This window comes from Siphateles boraxobius, unplaced genomic scaffold, assembly GCF_051911475.1.
Source record: "Siphateles boraxobius isolate OS27281-9 unplaced genomic scaffold, OSU_SipBor_1 46, whole genome shotgun sequence".
NCBI classification, from domain to species: Eukaryota; Metazoa; Chordata; class Actinopteri; order Cypriniformes; family Leuciscidae; genus Siphateles; species Siphateles boraxobius.
The window spans coordinates 7,981,585-8,005,812 of NW_027509097.1; the positions used below are offsets into that span (position 1 = coordinate 7,981,585).

Here is a 24,228-nt window from a genome sequence, read left to right on the forward strand (position 1 = left end):
AATATAAAAAATATCGATACCATAAAGGTTATCAAATGATATTATGGATATTTATTTCATCATCTCTAGATAAAAGTTGTAAATTCCATAAATTATTAAACAAATTCTTGGTTCTCTAAAGCCAATTGAAAGTGTGCTTTAAAAAGCCAGTCTGAAACCTTAAAGGTGCCATCATACTATAATACTGCCTGTCAAGTCACAGATGGAATGGGAAGAGAGGCAGCTGCTTTTGATTTTGGACACAGCCAATGTGTGTCAGTTACAGAAAGAATGCGCTGATGTAACTCATGCATTTGAGGGAGTATCAAACCTTTAGGCCTAAGCCTCACGAGAGAGAGAGAGAAAAAACATAAAATACCCTTAACATCACTGAGGGTGTTCCCATTATAAAACACCTAGGAACTGTTGGATCAGACATACATGCATTGTTCATCTAGAAGATTCAAAGTGCTTGTTGCTTTCACAAGGGAAAATAAGTGAAACCAGAACAGTAATAGGGTAAAATGATTTCAGGAATTTTGCATTTTGCTCTGTAGTTCTGATCAACACATGGAAAAACCCTCTGAAACAATGGAAAATCAGAGGCTTGTTGACTAAGAAATGGATTCCAGTCATCGTTCGTCATCACATTCTCTGTGCACTACTTTAATAAGCAGACTGAATAAGTTGCTCTCAATGAAGGAAGAACAAACAAGAACATGTTCAGACACGAGGGCTAAGCCACAGAAACTGGTTGTGTGCGTGTTTGTGTGTGAGTAACAGCAATTCTCTTTGCTTTGAGATCTTTTGGTGAGGAAAAAAACTAGGAGATCCCAGTGCAAGATTCCAATGAGTGCTGATATTTCCAGCTGATGAGTCAGTTCATGCGAGTCATTTTGTCTGAACATCAGGCACAGAACTGGCCAGTCCTTACAGTCTACCTGCACTCCTGCAGCTATTATAAACTAGTTTTACTTTTTTAATATTATATATATATATATATATATATATATATATAGAGTATCTCACGAAAGTGAGTACACTCCTCACATTTCAGAAAACATTTTAGCATGTCTTCTCAAGGGACAATACTATAGAAATGAAATCAAAGAAGTTGAGTCCTCGTGATGCGCGTCAGGAGCAGAAGCTGGCTGAAATGCTTGCTGAAATGTGAGGGGTGTACTCACTATTGAAAGATACTTTATATAATGCAATTTCATAATTTTTCATAAAAAAGGGTGATGTCTGTACAGATTAGTGGGCATGTGATCACTCCGCTTGCTCAACACTTTCATAACTAACATGCAGTCCATAATGCTCTCTAATATTTCAACGTTTTAGACAATGATGAGTAATGAAGTTCTGTGTGCATCTAGTATACAAATAAAATATGAATTTGCCTGAGCATTTGAACATATTTATGTTTCTAGCAGAATGGGATACTAGGTAGTGACAGTCCTCCTCCATGACAAACAAACAGAGACTGATCTAGTCCACTAACAAATCCAATCCCAACTGAATGGAGAATTAAGTACCACTCGGAAGAGTGCGAATATATTACCAAATACCCCCCCCCCCCCCAAAAAAAAAAAACGTTTATTTTTACAGATGTATCTGTAGTGATTTAAACAATGCCTGGACTACATTTTCCTGTGATAAGAAGCCAAGATTGAAGGACACTCTCCTTGCCACTCTCACACACAAAGCATACAGCAGTAACAAGAAGACATATGGTCCTGCTGGGAGGTGAGCAGGTGACTAAGCCAGATTAGTACTCTAGTAAAGAACACTCGTTGACCTGGCAGGAGAAGGAAGGAGAGTTTCTGCTGGCACTCACCTCAAAATCAGGTGCAAAATATAGGCTTACACCAGAAACAAGTCGGTTCATCAAACTTTTAATTAACCCTCAAGTTTCAGATTTGAGTTGTTGTTTTTTTAAATCATTTGTTGTTTCTAACATCCAACATAAATCAGCTGAATCCAATAATGCTTACTCAATGATTGATGTTTATCTTGGCTAATGGCTACAGGTGGAACAATTAGCTAAATGCATCTTTTTCTGAACATTAAACTAATGAGCAGTCAGTCAAAAAAAAATTTATCTTATGAAGTTCATGCTTTCTTTACCCTGCACAGATTAGATCTTTCATGCCTGATTTATTAAAAAATTCTACTTTATCTATACTAAATCTATATTTCGTCTTATAACATAAAACATTAAGAATGTAAATACATTGTTTTAAATGCTACAAGTGAATCACAACATTACAGTATGTACAGCATAAAAATGTATATTCATTTATGCACATCTTGCTTTTTCCATACAGTGTTTTTTTATATGATATCCCAAAATGTGCACACAAAAAAATAGGTGGATGGTAATCAGTGCTAGAGAAAGTTCACTTGAATTTTAAAGTCATTGAGAACTTGAAAAAAAAAATGATGAGCAAATCTCCAGCTAATAAATAAGGATGAATGAACAAAGCAAACTAGAGAAAGAGAGAAAGGGTCTCTCTCTTTGTCTGTAAATTTGTGTGTGAATAAGACTTGGCACTGGAGTGATAGTGGTGGTAAATCGACAGACAGCTTTGTAAACACTCACTCTACAGTCTTTCAAAGGGGTCTCTCACACACACACACAAAAACAGCTGACATTTAGCCTAGACAAAGAAGCAACTGTGCATCAGATGAAAGATTTAGCATTGAGGACGAATGTGACGTAATATCACTAGTTGCGTTTATGGATGGTTATAATCGGATTGTAATAGTAGCGGAATAAAAAAATAGATACGTCCATTTAGAAATATTAAGTCTGCTCTTTAAAACAAACAGAAAAACAGCAATATAGGAGAATGGTTAGTATGTGCAAACAGCAAGAAACTATATTCGTGCATGTCAAAAAAATAAATTCCAATTTGAAGCTTGTGACATATAAAAGCGCACATCAACCCGATCACATTATATAGTGTTCATGTAAACACTACGTTCGTATTCATCAATTGGAATGAATTAATTCCGATTCAACAAAAGGTGTCCATGTAAACGTAGCTACTGTTGCATATCCAGGGTTTCTGCACACTTTTTAAAGTCGAATTTAAGGCTTTTTAAGACCCGAAGAAATCAAAATTAATACCGTGCATTAGGGATGTGCAATATTGACAAAAATATGTCACGATATTTTCAAAGTTTTGTTGATAATAATTAGATAATATTTTACTGATAGTGTATTTGTGCTTGGTGCCATGGCTGGTTTAGGCCTGTTGTTTACAGCTGACTCTCAAAGATATTCATATTTTTCATATTCTATGCAGTGGTCAGTTCACAGCAGTGACAGAAATTAATTTTTTTTATTAAGGGGTAACATTTGCCACCTTAAATTGATTTCCAGGGGCATTTTCACCTATATATATATATATGGACATTTGTAGATGTATGCATCACCATTTATGTCAAATTCTAACATTCAAATTAAATTATATTAGAATAATATCACAATACCACTGTTACTAGTCAAATTAAATCATTAAATCAAAATCCATCTTTGCAGTGCAGAGGTGACACAGGGCCGGTATCAGAACTGGAATTAATATATTTACACTGTATTTACAATTGCATAAATGAAGCTATGAGATATTTAAATATTGAATTTAAAAAAACTATGAACTGATTTCTAATTTTAACGTTCTAATCAAGGGGTACTTTAAATTAAAGCACATATATTGCCTCTCTGTTCTTTCTCTTTCTGTATCATTTGTTGTCATAAGTAGCTGTGATCCAGCCCTGGATGGAGTCTAAGTGTAAACATCCTTCCCCTGGCTACGCGTCAACAGTCTTCCTCATCCCTTTCGGATCCAAGACACTCCCCTCAAAACTTTAACCATCCCTTTCCTCTTTTTCAATTCTCCTGCAATGCTCCCTCTCTGGAACCCGATCTGCTGACCGTCTGCTTTTATTTATTGAACAGGTCCGATTTCAGGCCAACAATGGAGGGGGGAGGGGGGCATGCGGGAGGTGGGTCGCTCCCTGCCCCTCTCTGCTATTGCAAAACACATACAGGCCTGGAAGCTTCTATATTGTACCACTCTTCTGCTGCTTTTTATATAACTGGTGGGTGTTTACAGCACTAACACTGTGTATGCCCGTGAGATGCACGCGCCTCCATTTAAATGCATTCATTTTAAAACAGCCCTTGCATGAGGATCATTCTAGATGAGCTCAAATTGATGTGGCTCACTCTTGTCTCGGGATGGGAGAAAATACAGTACATTTGGAACAGATTCTGGTTCTGGTAGTAATAATCTTGCTAAATAACAACAAGCAATAAGGCTAATTCAACTCCAATGAAAGAGAATATCAATAACAGGATGTGGGCTATGGCCCGAAACTTCCAGTCACAGTCAATTACTTAGAATTTTAAATAAGTGGTTTGCAAGGCTTTCAAGACAATATAACATCAAATGATAAAGAACCAATTCAAGTGAGCCTTCAAGAGAGATAACAATGCAATTTTTTATTGAATCTAACCAAGCTTTCTCATTAGAATTAATCTCATTGTTGGTACAGAGAACAATGATCTGATAAATAGGGCTGGGGCGGAATGGATTTTTTTATAACCGCGGTTGAAAAGCAAGAAATTCCGGCGGTATAGCGGTAAACTGCTTTAAATTCAAAACGAAATGATACAATTTTAGGCTACAGTAGCCTGGTAGGGTCAGGTTTGCTGATGTGCATTTTATTTAGGCTATTAATTTATTTATTTTTGTTCCTGTGCGCCGATCGGAATTCTGGGGATACAACATAGGCTATACTAGGGACTTTAGCCTTTAAATATCTTTGCTGCATTGGATCAGTCTTCTTTCTAGAACAGCCAAGAGCTTTCTAGCCTTGCGGCAGCAACGCCTCGCATTGCTCATAGACCTTAAAACAGTAAGCGGATGGCGGGCGGTGCGGTTTTGAAAATTGGTGATAAACGTTGGTGCGGATGGATGGACAACGGATGATGAGTTTAGTGATGCAGTTGCGGATGAAATAATAGCCCATCCGCGCATCTCCAATACAAATGGAATGTTATTATGTGTCATGGAACATTGCGCTCACCAACTCGCGAAAGGTCGGATTTGCTCCATCTTTTGATGATAAGTTTTGTTTATGTCATTTAAGACACAATGTCATTAGACATAATCCATGTCATTAGAATCAATGAATCCATATAATTAAACACAACGTGCACACATGTGCAGGCCAATGTTTTTTTTTTTGCGGTGATGACGGTGACAAGCTCAGACCCGCGGTATTGTGATAATGCGGTAACCGTCCAGCCCTACTGATTAAAAAAAAAAATGCGCTAAACCTACAGTATATCTTGGCAGGATTACCCCTTATTTTGCAAACTACACAAAATTCAGCAATTTGTTCAGCTGGACATACTTTAAACAGGTATTAAATATTAGACATAATACAAGATTTCAACTTCTCAGTTCTACATGGTTTTGTTTTCTTCTCAGCTATTTAAATTAATAGTTAATCAAAAATGACATCATTTAGGAGAAATTATGAAGACCACTTTATATGTTATTTTCCATTCAATTACAATGAACAGGACCCGAAGCTTTCAAGCATCAAAAAGGACACAAAAGCACCATGAATGTATTCCTACTAGGGGTGGAACGGTACATGTATTCGCATTGAACCAAATCGGTACGGGCGTCACGGTTCGGTGCATGAATTAACACGGAGAATACACGGTATAAAAATAAATAAAACTTGCGTGCAAATTAATTAATGTAATGCGGAACTACTGTTAGATACGCGGGTCCTTTAGGGACACCTAATCTGTTGCCCTGCTAGGTTTGTTTACTTTAGCCTGCCTCCACAGCTCAAGCCTCCGCTGACCGCGCGCACGCCTTCCCAAATGGACGAGGCATTTATACTTCACGCTCACCGGTGTACTATTCTTTGAAACGACAGTGTGCGACTCGGTGTAATTGTCCTCTAAACCATCAGGAATCAGCGGTGAGAAGTAAGGTACACTCATGAATGTTTATTTTAGTACTTTAGCACTCTACTAACACTTTAGGACACCCAAACCACACTACTAAAGAATCGTGTAAAGTAGTAAACCAGATTATTCCTTGTGACATTAGAAAAAAAAATGGATATGAGAACGTAACCTACAACTAAATTAACGTTATCTTACATATTTTCTAAACATTTTTATTTAGTTTTGTGAAACTTTTTATAAAACATGGTCATTTATTTTTATTTAAAGGGCTTATGTCTGCTATTGTTGGCTCATTTTGTTAATGTAAGCAACTAATTTAGATGCAAGAACTGGGTGTAAAAAATAATAAAATAAAAATAATTGCCTTCTGCATTTTTGTTTTGCTTTTCCCTCCATTGTACCAAACTCGTACCGAACCGTGATGTCTGAACCGAGGTATGAACCGAACCGTGACTTCTGACTTTCCGTGAGAAACCGAATGCAAATCATTACTCATTGAAAATCTTCTTGACATGAAAGTAGTAGAAAATGTACAATTAATGAACAAATAATTTTTTTAGTCAGAACTTTTCAATCACTTAGGTGAAAGTATTCACAAAACTGGTCTGAAGGATTTGTTCTTGAGTTCACTGACTCAATAGCCGCTTTTCCACCCTCGGGCCAAATGGTTCCACTTATATTTCCATTCCCATAATATAGGCTAGTCCTTTTTTGAAGCTTGAAATCTTACTTTTCCATTCAATGTAACTGCATCGAAAGAGCAACCGACAGACTTAATTTTTTACTTTTATTTTTTTGAAATGACATGAGGGTGAACAAATAATAACACAAGGTTCATTTTTGGGAGAACTATCAATATATCTCCAGTATACTTTTTCTTTTTCTACCAATTTCTTTTTTTCTCTCAATGCTTCTGTTTTTCTTCTCAATAAATCAAGACAGCAGAGCTAAAGCTCTCTCTTTTTCTAAACATTCTTATATGGCTTTTATATTTCAATTTTGAGAGCACCCAAACTTTCTCATTCCATTGCTTTCTCTGGGTGCCATGTTTCTAGGCTGACTTCACACAAATATAAGGGCGGGAGATGGGAGGTGTGTCTTTGGCAGGTCCAAGTGGAGTTTTATGGGGAAATCCAGGGTTCACAAGAGACCATGCATGGGGAACTTTCCCTGCACAAACATTGAGTCTTGAGGAGCACAACCCAGATGGACACGGTTGCTATGGAGATCAAGAGGTTTGCAGGCCTGTGTGAGAGAGCACTTTCTAAAAATGTCACATTCTCCCAGACAGACCTCCCCCTACAAACACAACCTTGAGAGGATGTTCTTTGTTTACAGGCTATGGAGAAAACAATTTCCAACAGAGCATCTAATGAGGCTACTGGACTACGGCCCACCACTGAGGCTTAAAGTAGCCCCAATGATTTGCAAAGAGGATTTTTTTTCTACACAGAACATTAAAGAAAACCATGAAAAAACTATCAAACAATTATCAATGAGTCTTTTGAGAGGATGTGACACACCTAAAAATGCCACCAGGAACCCCCGTTTTGACAGCAATGGTTCCTGTTAACGTTTTAAAATTCAGAGCAACATGTCTGCATTCGTGAAATAAGGATCTGAAAAAAGTAATTATTACTTGCTAACTAGGGTCAACGTTTAACGGGAATAAAACATGAGTATAAAAGACATTAGAAGACCAGTGCCTGACAAGAGAACAGCAGCGCCTGATCACATAGCGCTCACTCACATTCTCCGTCTTCATTAGTTTACGATCTCTGTCAGCCATATCTAATAGTTACTTTGTCAGACAGAACTGGTACACAAAAAAAGTAAATGGTATGCGGAAAAGTAAAGCGTTTGCTTTTATATTATTTGTAACAGAAAAGGCAAACAATCAGGCTAAAATACCTTCTCATTTCCCGTCAACATTCAGCAAATGCGCATCTACATAATTTAAATAAATCTCTGAATATCTAATAAACATTTCATTTTACAAACCTAGCAGATTTAATCGAATCCAGCTGAGATATCTTGTGAAGTGTGCATCTTTAGCCAGCATAAAGAAAAAGAAAGAAAATATTGTACCCAACCCGCTTCCTGACCCATATTTTTTTAAAGTAGTAAATGCTCATCGTAGCGTCATTGGGCCATAGACGTAGGAACTAGGGGTGCGGTGCGGTGTGCGATGTTTATATTTCGACCCTGCTTGAAGAATTCATAAGCAGGTCAACTGAGAAAAAAGTGTGAAAGCCCTTAGGAGCGCAAACTGTTATTTTTCTGAATCATAGGCGTAATTTGCGGGTGGGACGGGTGGGACATGTCCCCACCACTTTTTGCCAGGGTCGATTGTGTCCCCACCACTTTAGAAACATCTCGCGGCACGGATGTACCAATACGAATAAATAAAAAAATTCCAGTTAACTCTAGTAGAACATTCATTTCGTTCGTTTGTTAAATAAGAGGCGAGAAATGTGTTGTTTTTGAAATCAAGTGACCAAAGTGTTCGTTGCCGCTGCTATCAGTGGCGCGGATACAGTATTCTGTTGTGACTCGCGCACAGTCTTCACACGGACGCGCGCTTCAATCCGTTGCGGAGAGACTCTTTATTAGTTACTTTGAAATCACAAAAGATAATTCACAGAAAACGTGTCCCTGCTTGATATACAACCACTAATAAACAATCGGTTTTCATGAGAAAAAAAAAAACTATACTACTTAGTGCAGATTAGAACCCAGAAGCTCTGACACGCTTGGCAAAAGTTCTGCCACTCGAGCATTAAAGTACATAAAGGTAACATTCGGATCTATGTATTTATTCACGTAAAAATACTCGCCACTTACAACATATATTAGATCTCATTAAATGACAAATTCAACACAATGTACTATTGTATACTATACATACCCCCCCCCCCCCAACACCACACACACACACACACACACACACACACACACATCTGTCCCACCCACTTTTTAAAACAAACTTACGCCACTGTTCTGAATGCTGTATGATATAGCCTAGTGTTATGTAATAAAGGCTTGATTTATTCATTTATTTCGTTTCATTTTCTTAACAATTAAGATGGTGCATGTGTTTATCCAGTCTAATCGAAGTGTGCGTCTCTCCCCCGACTTTCCCAACAAAAATCACACCCCCTCTCAGAAAATACATAAAACTGACATTACTGAGCTATATGCGTTTAAAAATGGCCTATTAAAATGGTACAATGGCATTGCTCAGTTCAACGTGTTGGGAAATCGGGCATTTTGTCCCGCATTTAAAGGTTTAATTGGCATCTTTATTTCAAACGACCCGACCGACCGCGAACCGAATATCATTAAAAATATATTTGGATGACTCGTAACCGCGGGTGACCGCAGACACCCGCTCATTTTGGATCAACCCGCGCATCACTGATGGCAAATGAGAAAGACCGAGGCAGCAGAAGCACACCCGCCGAAAACATTTACAAGCTGAATCTGCAGGGCTGCCAACTCTCACGAGTTCACTGTGAGAGACGCAATTTTGTCACTGTTTACGCTCTCACGCCACACATCCATTTTCTCACGCAGAGAAAAATCACGAAACAAAGGAGGACACTGACACCGACAGACAAGACAGAGCAGGTTACTATCGATATGAAACAGATTCTCAGCTCTCAGATTCTGTCAATTTTATTACGAAATTCAAACAATAAACACCGTTTTGGCACTTGTAATTGTGACGTGACAGAACGTTGGCAGAGCTCAGTTCACGTAAACCGATCATCTGTTATTCTTTACAACCGACTTACCGAAATGTAATAAAATCGACCGATCAGTGTTTTTCAACCGCGGAAAGATGTCCATAAAACAGCTGGAGAACAACATATGTCAAGTAACGTTACATTTACCGCAGGATGCATTTTAATGACCCATAGCGTTAGTTGGACTTAAAGGTGCAGTGTGTGATTTTTAGCGACATCTAGCGGTTCGCCTGCGAGGTGCACTGAGGGCTCAGCCCACTGCTCACCCCTCCCTTTCGAAGAAGCTACGGTGCCTGAAACTGGACAAACATATCGTCGTCTGAGACAGCAGAGAATAGCCAGAGTAAGCCAAGAGTGTGTAACATTGTCACTGTTTCTGTACCACAGTCACTTATAAACCACATCATGGATAAAGTTTACAAAGCCATAGTCAGGTGAGGATCAAGGGTCTTAATATATAATATAATAATAGTAATCAGCTGATTGTCTCACAAACGTAACCAGCACATTTCCCCCCACATAGCAAACCCATAATACAGCGAGGGAGAAGAACCACATGAAACTATGCAACTATATATTGTTTCTAACAGGAAAGTAAAAGTTTAGCTGGCTCAATATGAGCTGTTACTGTGGCTGAGCTGGTTAAAGCGTAAAGCCTTGTTTAAACTCGACGCGTCCGCATGAGCCCAAAGGTGCGTGCGGCAAAAATGGCGTGATTGTACAGCGCGCGTGCCTCCGCATCCCCTAGACACCATTTACTACACACAATAGGCTTTTTTTTTCTGATTTTGAAAACTCTTCGCGATCGACTTAAAATGTTTCCAAGATCGACGGGTTGGTGATTCCTGTAACGTTACTGTTTTACGGTCAATGACAAGAGTACTAATCAGCTGTCTCACGAACGTAACCAGCACATTTATCCCCACATAGCAAAGCCATAACAGAGCGAGGGAGAAGAACTAAGTTACATGAAACAATCCAACTACATATTTTACACAACTGACAAGGGAAAAGTCACTACTCACGGTGTTTATGGCTAGCTTCTAGCTTTCTGCTGCTTCTCTTTCAAGGTTGTGACGAAACGCGCTCTGTAGCGCTGTTTGTTCGCGTTCGGCTACGGTAGAAACATGACGTCACAATATGTCGACCTTCATAGAAGGGGATTCCCGCGCCTATGTAGATATATATGCCTCATTCTAAGGTAATAAAAACATTACGGTTTATTAAGTAAGTTCTTTATACACCACTGACAACATAGTTATGGATGTCATATTGGATTTCTGTTAATAGATACTCAAATTTTTTACACATTGCACCTTTAAAATAATTGCTATAGAGATGAGTATTTTGCTAAAAATGATAACTATATTACACATTTATTATATTTTTACCTATATCATTAAAATAGTATAACGTTGTTATTATAAAAAACACATTATATTTAATTTGAGTTAGTTTTAACCTGTAATAGGCCCAATGACGTGACGTGCAATTTTGATGTCCAAACCCCTTTATGAAGTCAAAATAAGGAAATGTTTAATAAAAAGCACATTTATTGAATCTATTAATCTCTGTTTATCAAATGATATGAACATATAGTGAGGGTATTACAAAGTGTAAGAATTATTAGACATTATAGTCTTATAATGTCATACCGGATAACTGTCCGGACCTTAGAGTGACATACAAAAAAGCCAAACAAACTGTAAAAAAATTAATAAACCCTAACATCTCTGCCACAGGCATTATTGTATGAGTCTTGACAACAATATATTTAAATATTACAACGAATATGACATCCAGTAGATTGTTATGCTTTGGTGCATTCTGTCCCAAAACTGGCTGCCAGCCAATGTCATACGGGATAACAAGCAAATTGGAGCAATTTTATTGTAAATTTTATTTTGACACGATGTGAGACAGCATGTTACACAATCAGGAAGACCCTGAAGGACCCCCAAACAATGGTGAAAGTCTTTTATGTCTTTCATAAAATGTGTTTAACTTACCCTTTTTCCTCACTAGCACACTATGTAGTAAAATCCTGTGTCATATGGGATAACGCTAAAATAACATATATAATGTGGATTTTATGTCAATATGTTTATTTAGCATGAATTTATATATTTGGAAGTTGAAGGTAAAGGTTGCAGATTTCTATAGGTAGCCAAAAATACTGCCTGATTAAGATTTAATCTGAGTTTTGTCATACCGGATAACAATTTTGTCATACCGGATAACAATTTTGTCATACCGGATAACAATTTTGTCATATAGGATAACAGTTGTTAGCCCATAATGTCATCCGTTATCTTGGATGACGTGTTTGACAATATATTCTTATACAGTTTTCAGCTTTAATTTGCATAATTTCCATTCAAATGGTGATATTAACATATCATTAACATTGTTTAGTTGAATATTAGCAAATTATATAATTCATAATAATATTCAATTACAGTTACATTACATTTACTATAGACATTGTCTAAAATAACATTGTGTTCATTTAATGTAATTTAGTGATTCAGTGTTTAACCCATTAATAAGCTTTTTCTTTATAAATATGTTGTTCAATTAGATGCTTTTGTAAATTTGTTCAGTGAAATGAGTGAAGGTCGCCTACTTTAACCCTTTACATTATTTATGAATATTGATGTAGATTGACTATGATCAGTAAAATGGTTCAAGGTACTTTTCAGTAATAAATTAAACCTAATGTTGAAAAGTTGTGCTGTTTTGATATTCATAAACATGAAAAAAAATGGTTTAAATGTATTTACTTGCCAAATCTGGGAAGAAACCACACTGAGTTTGTGTGTAACAGTTTACACACTGAAAACCACATCTCTATTTCTTTAAAGTGGAGCCTAATTAATTTCCTTGGAAAAACATTGCATAACATTAATTATTTATGAACATTATTATGTGTAAGTGTTGTAAAAATGACAATTCATGTGTTAACTCATATGGTGTCATACCGGGTAACAATTTAAGTCAGGCGGGATAACGCTGTTTTTTCCCATTGAAATGCATAATATCACTTCATGGAGTTGAGGAAACAATAATAACATGATATCAAGTCCTGTAAAACTTTTTCAGACATTTTGCATTTTAAATCACATTGCAGTGTTAAAATGTGTGTAAAGAACTTGAACAAGTAGGGTCACGTTTAAAGAAATCACAATATAATGAGAAAAAAATTGTTGTGCAGATTTTTTTTCTGAGCTTTAAATATTGTTTTACTGCATCACTTTACATATTCATTAAGTATTTTGGATTTGAAAAGTTTTAATATTATAATATTTAGAAAATGCATTAACGTTATCCCGTATGACATTTTGACTGGTGTCGTCACATATTTCTCACTTAAACCGCTTAAAATACATTGTTTAAAATTGAGATTTTAGTAATAAGTAAAAAACATCCCCATAAAGATAATAACTACTTTGATGTGCAGTTTTAACCTATTTGAATTTTTAATCAGTTGAAAACCTTATTTGTCACTGGCCCAATAATACCAGCTGACAGGGCTCTCTGTATGTTTACAGCATTAGGTGATTTTAATTTTTTTAGAGAACAATTAACACATTAACGTATCTACTGTACCTATTTATCCAAAGGAATTTATATTGAATCAAGATCAGAATAAAATCACAAGAATTGAATTGAAATTGTGAAATTTGTGTTAAGCAATAATAAAAACAGTAGCATTCCAGTAAACTTAATAAAATTATGTTTAGTTACCAAATAATTTGACAATCACAATACACTTATTGTGATGCAAGTTTTTTGTTTTTTTACACATCCCCCCAATCCCAATCCACCCATTTTATTTTATGTTACATTTTCAATGTTTTCAAAGACAGGGCCTGTCCTCTTGTCTTTTTGGCTTGTTGTTTCTGATTGCACTTTAATAGAGATCAAATCCCAGAAGGGAATATTAAAACAAAATAAAAGTTAAAACTTGTTTTGAACAATTTATTTGTCATCTGCAGATTGATTTTAAGTAGGGAGAGAAAAAAATCTATTTAAATCGTAAATCGGATTTTTCGTGAAAAAAATCGGGGATTTTTTTTAGGCCATATCACCCAGCCCTACGGACCACTAATAATTATATATATATATATATATATATATATATATATATATATATATATATATATATATATATATATATATATAATATTGGCGTTATATCTGCCACCCTGCTCTCTAAGATATCGGCATTGGCCATCGACAGAATTTATAATTGATGCATTAAAGGGATACTTCACTGCTTACCATTAAGCTTTGTATCAGTAGAAGACCGGTAGTATTTTCGAATGACCGTGCTTCCCTCCCTCATTTCCCCCTGAGATGAGAGATTTCTAAATTGTGTGTCTTGAAAAAAACCTCAAATGACGCAAAAATCGTCATTTAGCGTAGGGCATAGGGCTGGGCGATAAATCGCATCACAGTGTTATGCGCATCTCGTCACTAAAGCCGGGTTCCTTGATTAGTAGTAAATCGCCTTCACCTGCTATCAGATGGAGCGGCATTTACTACAAAGAGCCGTAGTTCACTGACAAGCTGAGCCATATCGTATTAATATCGCGGACGTATCGCCAGCGATAATTAATGCGATATGGCTCAGCTTGTCAGTGAACTACAGCTCTTTGTAGTAAATGCCGCTCCATCTGAAAGAAGGTGAAGGCGATTTACCACTAATCAAGGAACCGGCTTTACTGACGAGATGCGCATAATGTCATGCGATATATCGCCCAGCCCTAGTTGGGAGCTAGTTCCGCATGTTTTCAACCCGCCCATAGGGGGTGGGATCTCACTCACAGAATGTACAGATAGTGTCAGCCATCTTCTTTTTGAAGCTAAGCTAACAGGCTCTTGCTCTGAGGAGGAAGCTTAGGCAGAAGGGGATTTTGAAGATCTGGTGTGCGAATCCGATGCTCATGGCTACATCTATAAGCCGCAATACAGCCAGGAAAAGTTGTGGATGGAGGAGGAACAGAGCAGCTGCTGCAGAAGAGGAGAAGTTGTGTGCCTATGGACACAGAGAGTCCTATTGCTGTCACGAATTTCAGCGATGTCATTTTCTTCTGGAAGAAATCGCTGAATCTGATGAGGAAACGGCACCGCCAGCATGTGTAACAGACCACCCTAGCTTTGATCCACACATGGATCTATCTATCTATCTCTATCTGTTTCGAGTCAACTAGAAGCCTAGTTGTATAATTTCTTCCGATTCTGCCCTCTGTAACCAGTAGCCGTGGCGTGGGAGTGGCCTCGTAGGGCAGCGAAGCAAGTGCACTCTGGGAGTTGTTGTCTTTCTTCCACATGAGCCAAAAAATATTTCTGGCTTTTCTCAGTCTAGAAGGCACCAACTTCTAAAATAATTTCACATTTCTACTACATAAATGACCCAATTTAAATACACATTCATCTTTTCAATCGTTACACCCCCAGTGGTCCCCCTTGTCACAGTGCCCAGGACAACGTTCTTGGTCTTCACAGCTTGGCTGTCTTCTACATACTTCTACAGTCCAATGCGAAATTTGTTTTAGGAAACTGAATCTACTCCATGTACACAAACATACAGTAGTTTACTGTACAACACATAATATTGCTTTGACTTACTTTGCCAATTTTGGCGACACAAATTAATATGTTAGCACTGACTCATTGAGAGAGTAGTCATAGATCCATGTGAGGCTGGCTATGGATAGAAGAGTGATACACTGACTATTTCAATCACAAAAGAAGATCATCTGCAATGCAGGCCACAACTCATTGTCTTCCTGAAAACCAAAAAGAAAAGGACTGAAATACTTTACAGTGACTGTCCAAATGTTGAATCCATGATGCATCTCAGATTCATTTCAATCGTGCTTGGCTTGTGTCACCTCTGTTGTGGTGTTGCAAGTAGCACTTATGTAGCAGAGTCACATGACTTGGCTCCAACATGACCTCTTTTCTGTAACCTATTCTGACAAGTTCAATCCTTCTTTGAGTCGAAGAGAGGAGGCCATGTGCAATATGAGCAGAACAATATCCCAAGAACACAGCTGGTGTTCTAAACAAATGGCAGTCATCAGTTGTTGTGTGATTGGTATCCACTTAATCTTATTGGTGCACACGACATAAACAAATTGATATCTGTTATCAATTAAAGTACGTGGACTGAGAGATGCATTGTAAGCTTACTGTTGAGTCAGAGAGTCTCAGGAGACCACAATGCTCTCTCACACAGACAATGCAAAATTGCTATTCCCAGATGATTTAAGGTGTCATTTTTCCAAAGCTGTGTGGACTACAGTTGTGGCTTGAAAAGAATGCCAGGAATGTTCACAACTTTCTTTTCACTGGGCTACAGTGGTGTGGAGTTAAGTTTCTACACGTTATGAACATATCCTGGACTCTACAACAAATCTAATCAAAATGACATCTGGTGATGTAGGCAGGTCAATAGCAGCCTGTTTAAAATCACAAATATAATGTTGAGAAGCAGGTGGCATTTTGCAGGACAGCTGTAGTAGATACAAGCATGGCTATCATGCCGCCACCTCGTATAATATCAACATAACAAGGCTCGAATGACAAGTATGGACAGGGAATACTACATTAATAATTCAAAACCCTCCTGTAAAGTGTAACAAGGAATGTAGTTTCATGTTGGCTTTGTTCAACCAGAACTACACACTGATGCAGCAATCCAAAAATATATTCAAATGAGCACTATAACTATAAGAACAGAACATTATACAATTGCTATTATATGAACAGCTTCTCAATTAACTGGGATTTAACTGATTTATTCTTACACCGATTGTTGAAATATGGGAGCAAACACGACCGGCATCTTTACTGGTCATTTAAAATATTTAACATTTCCACTTATATCATAGTTTGCATTAAAACATTTTAAATATATATAAAGGTTTTTAGTTTTTTTCCATTTGAAGTCATTTTAATAGCTACCAATAATTGGATAATGGCTACTGTTTATGCTTTTGCAATATAAAAAATATGGTTATGCTGTCAACCCTATAAGAGTTTGTCTTTCTGTGATAATGTTTCAATACTTGATTTGTCACCACTTATCTGTCAATACAATAATAAATAATTTACACTTTTTCTGTAGGCTATATGATGGTGCTGACCCACATTAAAAATAAATTGAGACAAATGGAGGAGGCAGAAAACCTAGATTAATTCAAAATATTTACTTTATAAACTTTTTTCATCAATTTTGTAGTCTCTTTTTTTTTATCTCAGTACTCAAAATTCAGTGCATATTTTTAACGTCAGAGTCTAATACTAAGAGTGGCACAGAAAGGAAGGCCTAACCTGGTTTCACAGGAAATGTATCTGTGAGGTATAAATGACAAACAATACAACAAGGTTTGATTATATGATTACAAAACAGACAAGAGATTACCATTAATAATCTTCGGGTAAATACAGTACAGCTATACGAGCTAACACAGTCTAAAAGTTTATTCTGCGCTAATGAATAGCACACATAGTTTGTTTTAGGTGAATGAATATTGTCCCAAAGCCTGACATGCTGTTGCTCCCTCAGCAAGAGAGACAACTGACAACAGTTGCCATCTGACAGGTGACCAGAGTCAAACCCACATGCAATATAACTTATAACAATAGACTGTTAATGTGCAGCCTGATTGATAATAGATATTTATGGTTTACCATAGTTACTTGCCACTGAGTCACCGCATTTGATGAATGATTCATGTTCTCCCACAAATGTAGGCACGCTTAATGCTGCATAAAAACCCATTCTTGCCTAAGCAGGTTTCCTGGTCTCCCAGTCTGATCAGATTTGTGTGTTCACTGATTTTAGCAATCAGGAAAGTAAACTTGGTTTTCCACAAGCCACAATAGAAACCAGTTTACTTCCCGCCTGGTCATGCTGTGAGACCATCTTACACCAGCAAAACAGCTTAAAGGTAGGGTAACAATAGCGAGCTAGCTTTGAAAACATAAGATCCCACCCTCCCTTCAGAGTCTCCAAAGCCACACCTATAAAAGCATCTCGAGAGATGAAACTACCTCATGTCTCAAATCACACAACATTACAATAATAATGAACATTTGTAACTTAAAGAGCACTGACCTGTATCCCCTGACTGCTGCAGATTCATTTCAGCGATGATAGTGTTGCCATTGAAACGCATAAATTCGAGTCCTGAACCACTCCGACTATAACGACACGGGTTTCCATCTCTTCTAAATTAAAGGTAATTATGGCGTGAACGCAGCATAAGCTATTTGTTTTGGTTCAGTAACCGTAAAATGTGGCTGCTGTTTCGGTTGCGATGCTCAGTGACTGACATGAAGGTATGAAAATATACTTTGACAGGCAGGTAAGAATCATTGCATTCGGACATACGCCTTCCAAAGATGTTGATGATGGGTAATTCCAGCGTTATGGATGTGACATTTGAACTCATAATGACAGGTGAAATGTCTCAGAAAAAAAAAACTTCTTACAATATTTAAATTGGAAATGCATATTCTCAGAGCACCCAATCTGGGGAATTGATAGGCAAAATATGTTTTTCTAAAATATATTTAAGCACCCCGAAAAAAGGAAAATATGCATGCGTTATGGATGTGACGGAAAATGACAGAGTTTTTGGTATACTGTTCGATTTCCTTTAAAGTCTGTGAACTTTTAAATCCAATGTATAAATATTGCTATCCACATGATGAAGGGGTCTTAGCTGAACATAAAAATATCAATGTTTAAAATATATATATTTTTATGAAGTGTATTATGAGGAAAAACCAACGTTATGTATGTGACAAAAACCCTGTTATGGATGTGACGCGTCTGAAATACATAGAATCTGTTTGGAAAATCAACAATCAAACCATCATGGCACTTTTGTTGACGCATAATGGCTGTGTTTTCACATTAAGAAGACTGTCTGAAATGATTCTGATTCTGAATGTATTTTACATTCAGAAAAAATGTAAAATACATTCAGAGAACCCCCCCCCCCCCCAATTATGAATTAGTTTTTTTTTTAGCTTGGATCTTACTGTACATCTTAATTCAATATGTAAAAGTATTGAAGTATTGGTTTTTAGTATCATCTTACCATTTTATCCATCTGTCGTTGTGGTAGGTGTTTAACTTTAAGATAACGCTATCTTCGAGCTGTCAAAACCTGAGCCTGAATGACAGGAAGCGCGAGCGAATTAGAGGGCGCCTGTTTCGCGCCTAAACCAATCAGGTTCCTCGCGCAATTGCAGGACGCCTCTCGACTTGGACGTGAATAGGCTAGGCCTACTATAAACACATAGACGGAACATTAAAGCAGAGACTATTACGGAAGACAGTCAAAATTAAAATACATTAAAAATTAAAGTTTGTCTTATAGGAGTTCAAAAGGTTTCCTCCACAGTCAGGTGAACCGATGGACATTATTGTCCGTAGATGTGAGTCACTAGCAATCATGTAACGCCTACGTTTTTTGTGTCTAAATGATCGCACGGTTTTCGGCCAGTTTATGGATTTTATTGCACAGTCGCGAGTCAAAATCATCACATTTTATTTCGTATAAAAATGATTTGACAAAATAATTGACACGCAATATTATTAGCCTATTATTATTATTATTTTGTCAGCGTGATCGTACCAAGCCTCTAAAGGGACGTGGTGGTGGAAAAAGCACATACAGATTACACAATCAGAGAGTTGCCTATTTCTTTTTGTTTTGATCTTTGCAATCTTTCTATAGATAGGCTATATTTCTGAGAGGCATACGTCGAGTTTCTGTTCAGTTATGAGATGCGCTCAAGTTTACGTGTTGCAATTGATCGCACCTCCATGCTATTGATGAAACTTTGATTTAAAATTAAGATACAATTTATACAAACGAAATTCACTTTAAATAAAGTCTTTCTACAAAACAAAACTTGAAATGAAGTGGCCAAAATCAGTTCTGTCTTGAAACAGATCACAATAGTCATATGCATGATTTAATATGAAGCGTCCGTAACGGTCACGTCCGTAACGCATTATTATGGTTGTTCAGAGCAAAGTAGTGACATGAATTGTCTATCCTAATAAGCATAAACATAATTTATCTTTGTAAATAAAGTTTCAAGTTATTTGCATTTATAACTGTCATATTAAATAAACTAAACCTTTAAAACGTTATGGACGTGACAGTGCACTGAAGCGTCAAGACCTCTTTATTATAGCCCTTATACATTCAACAGGCAGTGCTGTTATGACCAAATTATTATATTTATTTCTCAGGCATGCCTCCATCTTTCTGCAAAATGCTTACTGTCAAAATAAAGTTTAAAAAGGGGGGTCTTTGATACCTTTTTTTGAAAGCATGAAATATGGCTGGTTGAGAATGTAATTTAAGCGTTGTTACTCACCTCATATCTGGTGGATAAACAAGGCAATTTTCTTAAAATTTTTGTTAAAGCACATTAAAGGTTGTATCAGTGATTTCTGGCCCAGAAATAAATGTCTAATCTTTCCTAACGATCCGCTAGCTGCCCGCCACATAAGCATGCTGTCCAAAAAACGCGTCTCTGTAGGCAGCCTAGGCTCTGAGATCTGCACACAAAAACAAATGGGTACAACCACCACTCAAAACCAAAATAAACAGTGTTCCAACCAATCACTGACAGGGGCGGGTGTTGCTCCGATTTCGCGTCCAGCCGTGCACGAGCGCAAAACCTCACAACACCCGCCCCTGTCAGTGATTGGTTGGAACACTTTATTTTGGTTTTGAGTGGTGGTTGTACCCATTTGTTTTTGTGTGCAGATCTCAGAGCCTAGGCTGCCTACAGAGACGCGGTTTTTGGACGGCATGCTTATGTGGCGGGCAGCTAGCGGATCGTTAGGAAAGATTAGACATTTATTTTTGGGCCTGAAATCACTGATACAACCTTTAATACAGTATATTACAGACCTAAATGGACAACTTAAAAAGGGTTTTGTTCTTTTGGTTAAAACTTTATTTTTTCATGGTAAAGATGACCTTTGCATGGAATTGCCCTGATATATTTATATATATATATATATATATATATATATATATATATATATATATATATATATATACATACAGGGGTTAAAGTGGGCCGGAACGGTCCGGAACTGCGCTCCGGCACCTCAGATAAAATAATAAATAAATAGATTCATTTATCTCAACGAATCTCGCTGGTCCCGAGATCAACCTCCCTTCCTCCCCGCTGAACGCGAGTTATTATAAATGCGTGAAATGCACTCACGGTGGTTGAGCACGTTAAAGTTAGGTTTAGATTCGATATTTACCCGGACATTTGTTTTCCCTTGACACTGTTCTATAGGGTCGGCAGTCTTACAAAGATATCAATAGCAGGATTCGTTTTAACGTAACCATTATCGACATTAAATATTCGTTCAAAATCACCTACGTGCATTAATGCTGCATATTTATACCTGAGAATGCTTTGACACGTTTTCACAAAGCATGCCTACGGGAACGTCTGCCAATTCCACTAACTGCGTTAAACGTAGCCTATAATTTGTATTATTTAAAATTACTTTTCAAATTCTAAAGCTTGTAGAAGGTTACTATTAGCAATGCAGATCTGGTAGCCTTGAGTAAATTAATTTATCTAAGAAAATTATTCATAAAACTCATCAGTTGAGCCTATGTTTACTTTCTTCACTGACAGACGAAAATGAAAAGACTAACAGTCAAAGTTTAGCTTCAGGAGGGGAAGAAATACGGCAGGAGACTGGAGACTGAGAGAAAAAGAAAGATTAAGATGAGTGAGCAGGTATTGACAAATATTCTAATGCCCACTGTCATGGTTTTAAAGCTATTTATTACTCATTTTTTGGCCTTCAAAAGTCTTAAATTGCACATATGTAGGTCAGAGAAATCAAATTTTTCTCGAGGGAGCATGCCCCCGAACCCCCCAAACTACCTCACATTTAAATGCACATGGCTGTGGGGGTTGGGGGGGAATGTGGGCTGATGTGGCTACAGTGCCAGGGCTCAATTTTTGTCCCAGTGTTTAGCAATTTTAACATAGTATCGTCATCATATCAGTGTTGATGGACCAAAATAAAACCATTAAGATATCAAGTAAATAAGTATTGTGATACTTGGTGCCACAGTGACACTCTTGTCCCAAATAGTATTGCTATACCACGATACTCAATATATTGTACCACGGTGAGTCATTTTTCCCTGTTGCACCTACACAAAATTTGAAGGTTCCCCCACCTACCAAATCACACTTTAACCACTGTATATATATATATATATATATATATATATATATATATATGTGTATATATACACACACACACACAATCACACAAACCCACTTAACTTAGTGATTGCTATCAGGATGTGAAGAGAATTTTCAACCACCATAACAAAAAATGTTTCTGGAACAAATCAATCAGACTTGTTTAGTTCATGAACGACTCTTAACGAATCAGTTGAGTGAAGATTCAATCAGTGAATCGCTCATAAAGACACAAAGAGTCTCATTAACACCTAAGTTACAGGGATAAAAGTGTTACCTAATGAAAGAGCCAACTAACGAATTATTTCAAAAGATTCAAATCACTAAAAATACCCCAAATCCCAACCACAACCAGTGGCTAATCGTGTTTTCTAATAAAAATAAAGTAAACAGACATGCATGTTAGTCGAAGCTCGACAAATATATGTCGCCAAATTCCCTAAAGACTATGCAAATGTATGCATAAATACCAGTGTAACAGATTCAAACAGAAGAGTCAGTTATAACTGAAACACTCTTCAGTTCTAGGGATATGGATGTAACGTAACCGACGCTAGCATTAAAATACTACAAACTTACAGAAGACTTAATTCAAGATTTCACTCACCTGTGTGATATCAAGTGCCCTCTATGCGGTTAGACAGCTTTGTTGAAAAGACTCAACTAAAATCCAGTGGACGCTCGTGTGCGTTTCCCTTCTGCCGTTAACGTTGTATCATTAAACGTTGCTTATAAAACAACCATCGGATGAGGCCAACAGGCGTTTCTCCCGCCTGTCATTACTCGGCTCACACGCTGTAGTTGATCCGATCCCAATGGTCATCTACGCCACGGCGGGATCAGCTGTCATCCCAGTAGAAGACCCAGCAGGCTGATCCTCAACTCCCTCCATGCTGACATCAACATCAACACACCACCCTCTGCTGCTGACACAAACGAGCGCAGGGCTGCCTTTAACATGCCTGAAGAAAATTCCTACTAAATCTGTAACACAAGTTATTTTTACGTGTCGGTTGCTTTTTTCAATATAAGAAAAAATATTTAGACAATTAGTTTAGTATCTCTAAACTGAAACAAATGGGTAGCGTTATTTTAATTCACTAGTTTCCAGTAGCTAACGCTAACACTTTTGGTCCTGTAGTCTTTTATGTAATAAACTTTTTTTAAACATATTTTTCATTGTCACCAGGTTAGCTAATTTAACGTAAAGTTGACTCAAGCGAATCACAGGAATTTTTTTCCACTAATTCACCCGAAATAAATAATTACTGTTTGAGGATTTTTTCTTTTTTACAGAGTTTTAGTGTAAGTAGGCTACTACATTAAATTACGATATATAATGTTGACTATAATGTAGGCTAACAATGCAATGGGGAAATATTTTGGGTCCTGATAATGATATGTGTTACCAGTAAAAAGTGGCCTACATTATTTTAAATATATCTAGTCAGAGTAAAATCATTGTCGTCTAAAATAATTCTGTATTTTCAGCTTCAGAATCCTGAACATTTTTATTCTGGTGTCATCATTGTCCAGTGCATTAGGTTATTATCAGTACCAAGCCCATTGCCTATTCATTTACAGCCACAATGTAATACCAAATGTAAACTTTTACCAAATGTCTTGGAGTAGGCAACGCAATAATATCGTATTGTGTGTTCAATATTGTGATATGTATCGAATCGTGACATGAGGGTATCGTTACACCCCTAGTCATTTCAAACATACGAAATTATAATTATATTAAATAAACATTAGGAAATTGTCTTGCATAGTTTGATTTAATTACTAGCTATTTATGGCTAAATACGCAATGTTTAATAATATTTTCACACTTTTGAAAAATGTACAGTTGACACACTTTAAAAAATGTAAGTAGGCCTATATATTAACTTTAAAAAACGTTAAAAATACTCGTCTTTTTGGAAAAAACATTTTTGAGGAAAAGAAAAGATAGGTTATGAATACAATTTAAAAAAAATATTGAAATGCATATATGGTTTATGCATATTTAATTCTTTGTTTAGGCTATCTCAATTTTGAACACATAATAATTAATAATAATAATAATTCCAAGTGGATGCTGCACACTGGTGGTGGTTGAGGAGAGACCCCGACATGATTGTAAAGCGCTCTGGGTGTACAGTAGTACATGAAAAGCACTATATAAATGCCTCATTCATTTATTCATTCATTCATAAACAT

At 36.9% G+C, this 24,228-nt stretch overlaps 1 protein-coding gene across 3 annotated transcripts in view; it reads right to left on the reverse strand.

Annotated features, from left to right (window-relative positions):
* dnmbp (dynamin binding protein) overlaps positions 1-22,966 on the reverse strand; it is a 61,684-nt gene extending 38,718 nt beyond the window's left edge. Inside the window, exon 1 of one of the 3 annotated variants that reach the window (XM_077200580.1) lies at positions 22,631-22,966. The gene's annotated coding sequence lies outside the window, so the exon portion shown is untranslated. The remainder of the gene's footprint in view (positions 1-22,630) is intronic. The other 2 variants (XM_077200581.1, XM_077200583.1) reach the window with 2 other exon arrangements.
* Positions 22,967-24,228: the final 1,262 nt, after the last annotated feature.